This window comes from Microcaecilia unicolor, chromosome 1 (assembly GCF_901765095.1).
Source record: "Microcaecilia unicolor chromosome 1, aMicUni1.1, whole genome shotgun sequence".
NCBI lineage: Eukaryota > Metazoa > Chordata > Amphibia > Gymnophiona > Siphonopidae > Microcaecilia > Microcaecilia unicolor.
Genome location: NC_044031.1, coordinates 280,686,265 through 280,699,702, shown reverse-complemented (window position 1 = coordinate 280,699,702; position 13,438 = coordinate 280,686,265). Strand labels below are relative to the sequence as shown.

At 44.3% G+C, this 13,438-nt stretch overlaps 1 long non-coding RNA gene across 3 annotated transcripts in view; it reads left to right on the top strand.

Annotated features, from left to right (window-relative positions):
* Nucleotides 1-13,438, top strand: part of LOC115460208 — a 232,554-nt gene that overhangs the window by 38,666 nt on the left and 180,450 nt on the right. Inside the window, exon 1 of one of the 3 annotated variants that reach the window (XR_003940411.1) lies at nt 4,004-4,094. The exons of 1 other annotated variant lie outside the window; for it this stretch is intronic. This is a non-coding gene — a long non-coding RNA (uncharacterized LOC115460208). Of the gene's footprint in view, nt 1-4,003; nt 4,095-4,763; nt 4,828-13,438 lie in introns of those variants that run through there. One more of the 3 variants, XR_003940413.1, reaches the window with a different exon arrangement.

The following is a 13,438-nucleotide window of genomic DNA, read 5'->3' as shown; positions in this document are numbered from 1 at the left end:
GTGTTTGGGTGGTGGGGCTAGTTCTGGGCAAGACTTCTACGGTCTGTGTCCTGAAAATGGCAGATACAAATCAAGGTAAGGTATACACAAGAAGTAGCACATATGAGTTTATCTTGTTGGGCAGACTAGATGGACCGTGCAGGTCTTTTTCTGCTGTCATCTACTATGTTACTATATGTTACTTGATTTAAAAGCAACACCCCTCCCCCTGACCTGACTCAACCCAATCCCATCCCATTGCCTCTTCCTCCCTCAACTTACTTAAAGCAAAATGTCCCTGGTGTCTAGTGCACTCCCCCCTCCTCCCCCCTTAAAGAAGGCAGGAGCAATACCCACTTGTTCTGCCTCTGGTGCTGCTATTTTGAAAAACAGTGGCACCTAGCCTTGTGCAGAGAAAACAAAATTGTTTATGTAGCAGACTGACTCTGCCCAGTGCATCCTAGGTCTGGGCACAGCCTTTTTTTTCAAGATGGTAGTGACGGAGGCAGGAGTGAGTGGGCATTGCTCCTGCTTTAAGGTACACCTTGGAGGGGGGGGGGGGGTCGGGGGTGCCCTAGACACCAGAGACAATTTTGTTTTAAGTCAGAGAGGAGGAGGATTGGGTCTGGTCAGCAAGAGCCAGGCGATTGGGTTTACCCGAACGTTCTCTTGCTATTGCTCTGTTGCCCTATCAGTATCCGTTGTTCTTCTATTGTTCAGTTGTTCTTTTCCATTGTTTTATTCCCCTTAACGATACTTGGACTTTGTTTTAACTTAACTCCTCACAATGTAACCATAATCGTGTTGTAACGGATTGTACTTCCATCATTACAATGTATTGTAAGCCACACTGAGCCCGCAAATAGGTGGGAAAATGTGGGATACAAATGCAATAAAATAAATAAATAAATGTAGACCGCAGGGACTCTCAACGCTGCTTCAGACCTAGTGTTAGGTTTCTGGTGTTGTGTCTCTGCAGTAGACATCTGCACACAGATTTACATTGCTTTGGGGCAGCGGTTCTCAACCTTGTCCTCGGGACACACTTGGCCAGTCTGGTTTTCACAGTGCATTTTTTTCTAGCGAAAAAGGTGCCGCGGTACTCAAATGCCAGGCCACCCTTCAGGGGTGGGGTAATTACTGAGGACCCACCCCACAATAACCAGGCCCCCTGCAACCAGTCACAGAATCTATGACAAGGCAGAATTTGTGTGTAGAGCCTGGGCTCTTTCATTAAAACTTGGGGACCATGGCTCAATTTTAGCAAACAATGGAAAAGGTGCCGGTACTCAGTACCCCCAAGAACCCCCTCAAAAAAAAAAGCCCTAGGGTTTCATGATATCCCAAATGAACATGCATGAGAGAAATTTGCGTTCAGTACCTCTATTGTATGTAAATTTCTCTCATGCATATTCATTGGGGATAGCTTGAAAACTTGACTGACTGGGTTGAGGAGGAATCCCCGCTGTGGGGTAATTTAAAAGGCGCATTTTCATTTTAATATACTGTAGTGCTGATGTCTACCATAGACGTAAAGTTTAACAGAAACCCTTTTGTCATACAGTGACCATTAAGAAGTAGGTAAACTGCAAGCTGCAGCCCAAAGGATGGTAGGTTTATGGAATGAGTCTGTAAGGCCCCGATACTTGGACGCAAATGCGAGTTCTAAACTGGCACCTGCATTGACTGGTGCAAAATGCTCAGAGGCTCAGTGTGTGGGAAGCAAAGAACTTGCTGAAGAACAGTGCAACTAGCATGCTAATGTAGTCAAAAGGATGTAGATGAGGTCATTTCCTATTCCTTCCGATGGTCAGAGAGCAGTACACTGAACAAGGGCGCCCTTAACCCCATGTAGCTCGGAGCTGGCATTAGAGTGTCTGAACAGAAAGAAGAAGCATTTTTAGGCTTGAACCTTATGAACCCAGCAGTGCCCTGTTGATTGAAACAGCTTGTTTGCCAGCATCAGCAAAATCCTGATTTCAGCAACTGGCATTGCTTCTTGCCTAGAATTTTTACACATTGGAGGTAGGGGGGAGGGGGGACATTCACTCTCACAGCTGTCAGCTTCAGCCAGTCAGCTGAAGGCTGGTAGCGATTTAGCTCCCTCTGCCCATGGAGGCTCCACTCACCAGAAACCTCTGCCACACTGGTACCTCTTCCTCCTGGCCAAGCAGGGAGGGCTCCCTGCTTTTCAGTTTGCTTACTGCACAGCTCTTGTGTGTGTGCCCCAGGCACAATCCTCCCCCTTAACTTCCTCAAAGATGATTTGCATACTATTAGCATTGAGGATTAGGAAGTTTTGGGGGTTTTTTTCAGCACTGTTCCATACGGTGCTGGAGTTTTGAGCATCGGGGGCCTAAGGGAGGAGGTGGAAACACAAGATCGTAAGTGAGTTCATAAAAGTATGGAATAACCACAGATGATCCAGAGACGCAAAGACATGATAGAAAGCCAGAGATGTCTGGGGTCTGAGGCTATGCACTAATATTGAAATTGTGCAGACAAAGTGGAGGAGTGGCCTAGCGGTTAGAGCACCAGTCTTGACCTGTAGACGTGGCCACTTCAAATCCCACTGCTGCTCCTTGTGATCCTGGGCAAATCACTTAGGGCCCCTTTTACCAAGCTGCGGCAAAAGGGGGCCGGCACTGGCATTGCCGCGTGTTTTACATGTGTGCCGATGGCCCCCTTTTACTGCAGCTGGTAAAAGGGAAGTCTCTGACCTTCCTGTAGGAAATGGCTGTACGGCAAGTAAAGCACTTGTGCGGCCATTTTGGGGAGGGGGGGGGGGAAAGAGCCCTTACCGCCACCCATAAATGTTTGTACTGCCGGAAATGATGGTGTGCTGTACTGTTGGGTGGCTGCGGAAGCCCGGTGGTACTTCCTGTACAGCGAGCGGTAAGCCCGCGTTGGGCTTACCGCTGCTTAGTAAAAGGACCCCTTAACCCTCCATTGTCTCAGGTACAACAATTAGATTGTGAGCCCTCCAGGGACAGAGAAATACCCAGTGTACCTGAATGTAACTCACCTTGAGCTACTACTGAAAAAGGTATGAGTAGATTAAAAAAAATAATAATTGGGCTTTACTTTCTATAGCTGCTGTCTCTATAAATGTTTGTACCACAGAAAGGCAGTACATCAAATCCCTTCCCTTCCCCTCCCAGAGCTAAAGCTGCAATCAAAGCAGGTATTTATTTTGCAATGGAGGGTTGTGACTTTTCCCCAGGAGCTGCAGTGGGCATCGAACCTGATTCTTAAGCCATTGCACTAACCACTAGGCTACTCTTCCACCTCTCCTGTGCCCCGGGGGAGCTCTCAGGCATGCCACCAGGAAGAAATTCTACTGAGCAAAAAGGAGGAAGAGAGGCAAGAAGCCAGAAAAAGGAGTGGGTGGGGGAGACAGAGAGGAATAGAGACTAACCAGGAAAAGGACTGGAGAAGGAGAAGCAAAATAAACTAAAACAAAGGGGAAAAGCTGGGGCCAGGGTGATTTGATGCTGCATGCGCAGGCTGTTGGGGGGGGGGGGGGAGAGAGGAGGGGGGCTCTACACAGTAGAATTGGTATGTAATTCTAGCACTGCTTCAGCCACCATTGCCAGGTTTCTGGTGGAATTCTTGAGATTCACTGATGAAAATCAGATGAGGTGGATTTGAGAGAGAGAGAGAGAGAGAGAGAGAGAGATCACTTCGGGTGAGAAAGATTTGGATGAAAAATGAAAACCACAATATGAGTATACACGAAAGGACCTTTCTGAAAAACAGCTGGAACTGGAGTCCTCGATTTGCTTTTTGTTCTGAAAACCACTTTTTTTCATTTTTTTTTTTCAGTGCTTTGATAAAAAGGATGCCATAGGACTTAAGAGGCAGTGAAACCAGAACCAGGACTTTTCTAAGAAGCCCAAAGAGCTGGGAGCCCTCTAGTGGTACATGTACTCAACTCACCCATCCTCCCACCAAAAGGGGGTGGGACCAAGGAAGAAGAAATAGGCGCTGGGGCAGCGGCACTCGTGGGTTCAAGTAGCCGAGAGCTAACTTGATAGCTGAGGTTGGGAAGATACAGCTGTGCAAGTGCAGAATATGACCGGCCTTTTTAGTGCTCAACAAGTCACAACGTCTGGGTGAGGCAGCAAAAAGTTTTTGTTCAGTATTTCCTTGATCTTAGAGGGGACAGCACAGTGTCTAGGCGGCTAGAAACGGGGCTAGCAGAGCCCCCCCCCCCCCCAAATCAGAAAGACAGTGACTGTAAAATCCTCAGGGAGGGATGGGCGTCGGGGGGGCAGGAAGGATTCTGTTTGCTGGTGTATTTCTTAGTCACACAGGATTGTGGTTGGATGCCAGCAAAGTGATCGTGTGCCTTATTACCAATATATCCCAGCCCCCCTCCCCTCCCCCGCTCTAGTAGATAGGCTCAATGTAGACCCGGCGCTGCTTGTAAATCGAGCAGGACACCGTCAGGATTAAACATGCCTGAATGACAGTTCAAGAGAAGGTTTTTTTTTTTTTGGGGCTGAGGAAATGTAACATTTAGCGAAATTAAAGCGACTTCCTTTCCTGCGATAAGGAAGGAGGACTGCACAGTGATGCACCCACAGCGTTTCCTCGGTGGAGCTGGGTTCCCAGGCTCGCCCCACGACCACCACCAGACAGATCTTCCAAATGAAGAGAAGGAAAGGTTCATTTAACGAAAATGCCGCGGGGCTCTTCGGTGTAATATATGCGTTTAGCTTGCATTAAAAGTTTTACATGCAGCGCGGTGTGTCTGATGGTTTCTGCAGATCTGGTGCGAGCTCCGTTGCAAGGGTATTTCAAAGACGGGGGGCTTTTCGCCCGTATTGTGTCCATGAGCAAAAAGTAAGGAACATACTGTAAAAAAAAAAAAAAAAAAAAAAAGTAGTTTTTCTAAAATGTGGCTTTTTTCAGTTTTGTGTTGTAGCTCGAAAATTTTTAATAGAAACAGGATGTACAGTACCTTTGTTTCGTGCATGTTCACTTCGTTAGCATGCCTTAAATTTATTTTGCATGCACAATATTTTTTTTTAACCCGCCAAAGCAGATTTGCGTGTGTTAAAAAAATGTTTAAGAAACGTGAGATGTGTGACATGGATTGAAAAAGTTTCAATAATGAGGTTGAAAAGGATTGGCAGACCGAAAACAAAGTGAAAATCTGTGCCTTGTTAGACATCCGTAAATGTTTTGGATTCTATTTTGATAGTGTGGTTTAATAGTTCATAGGTAGACAGGTAAAGCAACTAGTTATTGATAAGCAGTTTATCATTGTTAAAAAGAAATCTGGACCCTGTCTGCCTTTCCTTAATAAAACAATATGGCCTTTACAAGTTCATGTTTATTGAAGTTGTGCAGAAGTTAGGAACTGACTGTTTTTTTGTTATTCAAGAGGTGGTAAATATTATAGTGGACTTTGAGGACTGATTTGGTATTTTTATTATGGATCTAGAGTTGGAGGTAGGAGGTCTAGGCTTTTCTGGATGATTTTTTGTGGCTTTTATTTTTAGGGCCCTGTTTATTAAGCCGTGTTATAGGCGCATTAGCATTTTTAACGTGCATGAACCACCTCAAAGATCCCAATAGGTGCCTAAATGGTTAGCGCGCATGCTAATTGTAGGCACGTTAAAAATGTTAACGTGCCTTAGTGAACGCCCTTATTTATTTATTATTATTATTATTAATATTTATTTATTGCACTTGTATCCCACATTTTCCCACCTATTTGCAGGCTCAATGTGGCTTACAAAGCCCTGTTATGGCATAGCCATGGCAGGGTAGAGAATACAGTTGGTGTTACAAAGAAGTCCTGGGAACCAAGAAGATTTGGTCAAGTAGTTAGAGAGAGATACATTCTGAATAAAGATGGATAGATGTAGTGTTAAAGTTGGTTATGTGTTCTCGTGGTAAGCTTTGTTAAAGGGATAGGTCTTCAGGGATTTGCGGAAGTTAATTAATTCGTTGATTGCTTTCAAGTGGGTTGGTAGTATTTTATTCTGTCTTGAGTAACTGTTATATGTGGGTTGAAATTTATTAATGTGTTGAATTTTATTTTATTTTTTTATTTATTTTGTCATTTTATATACAACTTTTTTAAACCATTTTTTGTGCTGCTTGTGATTAGTAAGCAATATACTTCCTAATCAATAAAATACATTTTTTAAAGGAAAAAAGTGCTTAAAAACATAGGGGCCTTTTAATAAGCAGCATTAAGCGCTAACACATACTTTAATGCTGGAAAAATGGCCTAGCAGGATGCACTAAAGTTTTGCCATCTAAGAGGGTCTTAACTGAAGGCTAGCTCGAGTTATCTGCAGCAGGTTCCATTTTATTCCTCTGGGCACTGCTGCAGATAACGCAACCTAATCTTTAGTAAAAGATCCCTTTTTTAGATGGCAAAAGAAGAAGCTGATGGGACATACAAGGGGCAAAAGAGGAACAATTGCTGAGGAAGATGGAGGGAAAAGATGATAAGATAGCTTGCATTATCTGCAGCAGTGCCCGTAGGAAGAAAATGGGACCTGCTGCAGATAACGCGAGCTAGCCTTTAGTAAAAAAAAAAAAAAAAAAAAAAAACACTAGCATTTTTCCCTCTTTTTCTCAGAAGAGGCATGTCTGGGCAGGGAATGGGTGTGGAAGCGCTGTTCAGCTAGCATTATATGCAGAGAAATCTAAGGGGTCCTTTTACTAAGCCACGGTAAAAAGTGGCCTGCAGTAGTGTAGGCTTGTGTATTGGGCGTGAGCTGGGCTAGTTTTTATCACATCTACAAAAAATGGGTTTTTTTAATGGAACAGGAAAAGGGGCTGCGGTAAAAATGAAACCAGCGCGCGCCCAAAACCGGCTGAGCCCTTAATGTTACCCGTTGATCTAGCGGTAAAGGTTCACGTTATACATGTGCGGTGACTGGTTGTCTCGCGCCAAGTGCCAATTACTGCTGGAACCGGAGCACGTAGGAGGAAATAATTCATCCACACATTATGGGCGCGCACCAAATCAGAAATTACTGCTAGGCGGGCACGCTGGCCTTGTGGTAGTCTCACTTGGGTGTGTGCTATGCGTGCATAGAGCCTACCGTGGCTTAGTAAAAGGACCCCTAAATGACTAACATGTAAACTTAAAACGAATTGGAGAAAAATTTTCTTCCCTCAATGTGCAATTAAACTCTGGAATTTGTTGCCAGAGAATGTGGTAAAGGCGGTTAGCTTAGCGTGTTTAAAAAAGTTTGGACAGCTTCCTAAAGGAAAAGTCCATTATCCATTATTAAATTGACTTGGGGAAAATCCACTGCTTATTTCTGGGATAAGCAGCATAAAATGTATTGAGCTTTTTGGGGATCTTGCCAGGTATTTGTGACTTGGATTGGCCACTTTTGGAAACAGGATGCTGGGCTTGATTGACCTTTGGTCTGTTCCAGTATGGCAATACTTACGTACTTATGTAATGAAAAGCTAACCTGTATTTAGTCGTGAGTTGCAGGAGTTGAAATAGATAGCTAAAGTGGGTGTAATCTTTTTTTTTAGTCTTATTTCTGTGCTTGTTTTTTGCTTTCATTATAATTTGGCTCATTCTATCAGTCTTCCCTTTCTCTGTCTCCATCACCTGTTCAGCTTTTTCTTATCCACTACCATGCCGTCTTTTCTTTCCATCTTGCTCTTTCGCCCCTTGTATGTCCCATCAATTTCTTCTTTTTGTCTGAGGTCTTTCCCATCTTTTTACTGTCTCTCTCCTCTCCACGTTAGGGGCTCCTTTTACCTAACTTGGTAAAAAGTGGTCATAGCATGTCATTCCCACACACTAAGGCCACTTTTCCCGCATGGGTAAAATGGCTACATTTTTCTATTTTTCGAATTAATGGCCACGTGTTAATTTTCCCACTATTACATGGCCATAAACACATAAGCACGTACTGACACCTATTTTGTAGGCGGTAAGGGCTCATGTGCTAATCGGTTAGCACACAGCAATGTAGCCATGCTGAATAGCGCTGTACACGCCTACTCTCCATCCCCTGACCCACTAAAAACTAAATTCTGGGGCCCTTTTACTAAGCCGCACAGGTGCCTACGCACTCCCAACGTGCGTCAATTTGCAGTTACCGCCCGGCCACCGCGTGGCCCTTGTGATAATTTCATTTATGACGTGCGTCTGCTACGCGCACCGGAAAATAATTTTTTATTTTCTGGCTCCTGGCAGAAACTGGGCGGTAATCGTCATTCTACACGCATAGACGATTACTGCATAGTTAACGCGTGAGATCTTACCACTAAGTCAATAGCTGATGGTAAGGTCTCAGACCCAAAATGGGTGTGCGCCAATTTTTATTTTGCCGCATGTCCATTTATGGCAAAAAATTTTAAAAACCTTTTTTTTTTTACAGGCGCTCTGAAATGAAAAATGGATCTGTGAGTGCCCAAAACACATGCCTACACTAGCGTAGCCCATTTTTTGGCACACCTTAATAAAAGGATCCCTCTATTTTTTAATATGTGGGAAGCACTTGTAGATGCCAAAATTACGCCCTGGGGTAAGACATTTTAAGCTATGTAAGCACCCCTTAGTTTCTTCTTCCTTTCAGGTTCCATTTTTTTGTTTCCCTGCTTCCAATTCCTCTGGTTTCATGGGCTTCACTCTTCTGGGCTATAGCAGCAGTTTGATGCTAGCATCATGGGGGTTCACAGTGTGTCTCAGCGGTTCTGCCTCAGTCACTGTCCCCATATTGTTTTTCTAAATCGGGTAGTACAAGGGAGCAGGGGAGTAGTGGATGAGGACATCGGAAGCAGGTGCTTATGCTGGCATCTGCTTTTGCTTTCAGTGCTGTGAGGGTGAAGGAGCGGAGTTCATTTGGAGCGACTGCACTGCTTTTCTTCATATTCACCAACTGGGAAGTGCTGGTATGAAACAGTGATATGTTCTAGGCCCAAGAAAGAACAGGTTCTTTCATAGATTTCCTTTATTAATAATTTTTTGCTTTGCTGGTTTCTCCTTCAGGTTTCTAGCTTGGGGGGTCCTTTTTTTTACCAAGCTGCGATAACACATGGCCTTAGTGTGCCCTTACATGGGTCTTTCCCAGGCACTAAGGCAGTTTTTACACCTGCCCTAAAATGCTCTATTTTCGTTAAGATACTTGATATGCGATACTTTATATATATATATATATACCTGAGTTTGATTTGTCCTTGCCGTTCTTAGGGCACAGACCGTATAAGTCTGTCCATAAATAGGACAAGGTTGGGTGTAGTATTATAGGTAGGGAATTGATTATGTACAATCTTGTTGGTTGAGTGCAATGTTAAATGACATTAAAGGATGTAAATGTAGTAAGGTATGTGCTAATGTTACAATTAGCATGTTGCCGTTGAAAAGAATTACCACGGGAGGTGGTAAGGGCTCTTGCAGTAACCCTGTGGTTAGTATAGTGTGCGCTAATATGCACATGTTATCTGGTTACTGCGTCTGTGCCCACTTTCCGCCCATGCCACTTCCCCTCCCCCAAAATACTGTGTACACTTAGGGGGTCCTTTTATTAAGGTGCACTAAACGATTTATCGCGCACTAAGGGTCCTGTTTACTAAGGTGCATTAGCGTTTTTAACACGCCTATATTAGTGCGTGCGTTAACTGTATAGGCACGTACAGGGATATTGTAGGAGCGTACATGGTTAACGCGCATTAAATAAGCTAATGCACCTATAACACAGCTTAGTATACAGAACCCTAAATCTGTTAGCACGTCTTAGTAAAATGATTCAGTGTGCACAGGTGGCCGCAGTAACGCAGGACGTGGCATACTGAAAGGATCCCTTAATTTGGAGCCAGCCCTTTCTTTGATTGTGAGTCTGATGTAGTTTTGTAACTTGCATTTTGATAAAAAATTTTTACAATTTTTGAATGTAGTAAACAAATGGAATGTAGATTATTGCATTGTAAAAAAAAAAATTGCATAGTCTGAAAAAAAACCTGTGTATACCCCTGTGGTAATGGGCTGCAATATTCCGCATTATGTGGAATCTTTTAAATCTTTTTTACTTTCATGAGCTAATTTCTGTTCAGTATTCAGTACAGAGATTAACTCATGCCCGATAGGAAAGTAGAAAGAAAAAAAGAATCCCCTTCTCTTTCAAGGAAGTTATTAGACCCTGAACTACGTCATTTGGCACAGAGAGCATTCAAGCATGGGGCGCCTCTGTGGCTCAATAATACTTATCTGGTCCATGGGCAAATGTTCCTTAGAATCCTTTTCCTCAGTTGCTGTTTTTAAAACTGAGGCACCTGGATCCCTGCAGGCTGACATGATCCGTTTTGATGTACCTCATGGGATCAGGTTGCTGCCATTTTACATAATGGTGGCACTGGAGGTGAGAGTAAACAGACATTGCTCCTGCCTTCCAGTTTAAAGGTGTGCTAGGGATGGGAAAAGGGCTTTTAGGGCCCTATTGGGGAAAAAAATCTCTGGTGACCCAGTGGGGTCTTCTGAGGTTAAGGGCCCTGTTTACTAAGCCGTGTTATGGGCGCGTTAGCGTTTTTAACATGCGTTAACCGTGTACATGCCTACAATATCCCTATAGGCACCTACACGGTTAACACGCTAATTGTAGGCATGTTAAAAACGCTAACGTGCCTTAGTAAACAGCCCTAAGTTCCTCAGTTGACCCTTAATTCATGTGCTAGAAACTTTTATTATAGGTCAAGGCTGTAGTAAAGATTCGCTGCTAAAGGGGAAGTTTAAAAAATGTATTATTAATGTGATGATTTGTATTTTTTATTTATGATAAAAGTATACATAATATATTTTTTTTCTGCTACATCCTGCTGAAGGTGTTTGTGATTTAGCAAGCAATATGCTTCCTAATCAATAAAATAAAATTTTTAGGATAAAGTGTTAAAATGCTTAGGGCCTCTTCTTTTATCAAGCTGTGCTTGCAGTCCCCGGTGCGGCAGTGCCGACAAAGCCCATTCAAAGTGAATGGGCTTTGTTGGCATTACAGCACCGGGAGTCACTAGCATGGCTTGATAAAAGAGGCCCTCAGTGAGCCAAGCTCTCAGTCACTTTTTACATGGGCCGCCGAGAGGGGGGGCAGGGGGGGACAAAATTCCCCTGGCCCGGGCTTCCAAGGGGGGCCCGGCGCCGGGGTCAGGCCGCCGGCGCTGCAGTCCCCAGTCTCACCTGCCTGCCCTCGGCTCCGTCCACCACCGGGCCCCCTGCATTAAAAGCGGCACCGCCTCAGCTGAGCTCCGTTTGGAAGCCAGATTGCCTCCCTTCGGGCCCTCCCTGTGTCCCGCCCTCGCGGAAACCGTAAGTTACATTAGACGACAAACGGAGCTCAGCTGAGGCGCTGCTGATTTTAATGCAGGGGGCCCGGTGGCGGACGGAGCCGAGGGCAGGCACGTGAGAGGACTATATCAGCAGCGGCGGGGGGGGGGGGGGGGGGGGGGGTAGTCTCTCAGCGGCCCTGCCTTTTACCCTTTTACATGGGCAGGAGTAGAGCTAATATATACAAGACTTATGCAGGTAAGTGGATGATCTGCCATCTGGAAGTACAGGCATGCCTTTTAAAACAAATGTTCTTTATTATTATTTTTTACATTGGGAGCAATTATCAGTTCTTCTGACATATATGCTGACCACACTGTTTTTTTTTTTTAGCATGATGGTTTTACGGTGATTTTCTTTTCTGTCCTAAAACCCTTACTGCATTGGATAGTAATATTGATGTGGTAAAATCCTGAATAAATCATCACGCTAAAGCATAGGATAGCGTAGCTACATAGAGAATGATATAATGATTAGCCCAAGTTGTGTGTGTTTAAGAAAAAAAATCATATTTCATATCCTTTTCCCAGCTCTGCTCAGACATTAGTGACAGCCCTCAGTCAGGGACCATAGAAGGCTAAATCAGGGTACGAGATGGCAGCATTGCATGATGATTGCAACTTTCCCTTCACCACTTCCCCCATGGGCTTTGAGTGCTGCCTCTGCAGCATTTCTAATCGTGGCAATCAAATCCAGGCCCTTGTTTATAGTGCAGTCTTAGGGAAGGCCATAATATGGTCCTCCCCTGATAACTACCCAGTCCCAGAGAAGGCCGTAATATTCTTCCTTTGTATCCTTCCACTTATCATAAGGAATATAATAATTTGGACAGGTGAGGCAATAGGGTTTCTGTCTCCCAACACTTACCCCAAGATACAGTGGACCAGCCATTCCCAAAATATAGTGTGACAGAATAGACAGAAAGAACAGAGAAATTAGAGAGGACGGAGACTGTTTCTTCTAAAGGAAAAGTCTTTATTACTTACCAATTATAGATGATAACAAGGCAATAAGGTAATAAAGCAATTAGGCAAAATAATCAGACAAAGTAATGAAGTAATAACAAAGCAATCAGGCAGGTAACAAATAGTAAAGAAATCAGGCATCAGCAATTTGTTACGAGAGGAAGAGAGGGAGACCTCTGTGATGAAGAGTCACTCGGTTGATCATCTCATCCCTCCGACTAGATATAACACCACGGTGCCTTATATACAGTGGATTGGGCATCAATCCCCTCCCAACTTGCAATTTCAGCTAATTTTTGTCTTACTTCATTGTTTACATAGAATAGAACATACTATCTGAATGTTATGGAACATAGAACAATGTTTCCTTGTCATCAAGCAGGTGAATCCATTACGAGTGGTTTGTGTCCATCAACCAGCAGGGGGAGATAGAGAAAACTATGGTTTTTCAGTGCTCTCCATCTCCCTAGCAGGGTGGTTGCAGCTTGTTCAAGCTCCTTCAGAAAATCTGCCTGGGGTGGCTCCTGTGCTTTTGCCAGTTGTAGCAGGGGTGTTGTGGCTGATGGTGCCCACTTTAAAGGCAAATAGGCAAGCCCTGTCCCTGTCTTTGCCCACGCTGTGGATGCAGGCACATAGGTTCGCTACTGATCCTCTGGAGTTGGAAATTTGCCTCTTTTGCTGTTGCCTCAAACTTTCCTCACAGTGTTACTATATTGCCTTACTTTGTAAAATGTTACTTGCTGTTATGCTGTGAGCTCTTGATGGTATCTGTATCAAAAATCAATAAAAGACATTAAGCTTTAAATCTATACACATTAAAAAAAAAAAAGGTTTTCTTTCGATTGTGCAGCGTGACCGGAGCTCGGAGGCTCGGACTGGTGAGGTAAGAGCATTTTGTAGCTCCTCTGGGGAGGGCCCACGTTTGGGACGATTTTGGCGCGAATCCGCCATTTTGAATTTCTGCCGCTTTCGGCGATGGCTGCTGAAAAAGTTAAGCACTGTTCCGTTTGTGGCAAGCGCAAATCTGCAGCGGGGCTCTGTAAGGCATGCTTTTCAGACAGTAGAGCCGGCCCGAGCATGGCGAGCGACGTTCCTTCCCGCTCTGTGGAGCTGGCAGCAGGCGCCATTTTGGAACAGCATGGCGCGACCCCCACTGAGGTGGAGGGGTTTGAGCCTGGAGGGG